Here is a 282-nt window from a genome sequence, read left to right on the forward strand (position 1 = left end):
GCAAGAGAATTGCTTAAGCCCAAGAGTTTAAGGTTGCTGTGAGCTGTGACACCACCACACTCTACCCCCCCCCAAAAAAAAAAAGAAAATGAAAAGACAACACAGGCTCAGTGCCTATAGCTCAAGTGGGTAAGGCACTAGCCACATACACCAGAGCTGGAGGGCTCGAATCCAGCTCAGGCCTGCCAAACAACAATGACAACTATAGCCAAAAAACAGCCAGGCATTGTGGTGGGCACCTGTGGTCCCAGCTACTTAGGAGGCTGAGGCAAGAGAATCACT

The sequence above is a fragment of the Otolemur garnettii genome, unplaced genomic scaffold, assembly GCF_000181295.1.
Source record: "Otolemur garnettii isolate 467f Iridium unplaced genomic scaffold, OtoGar3 scaffold00361, whole genome shotgun sequence".
Classification (NCBI taxonomy): Eukaryota; Metazoa; Chordata; class Mammalia; order Primates; family Galagidae; genus Otolemur; species Otolemur garnettii.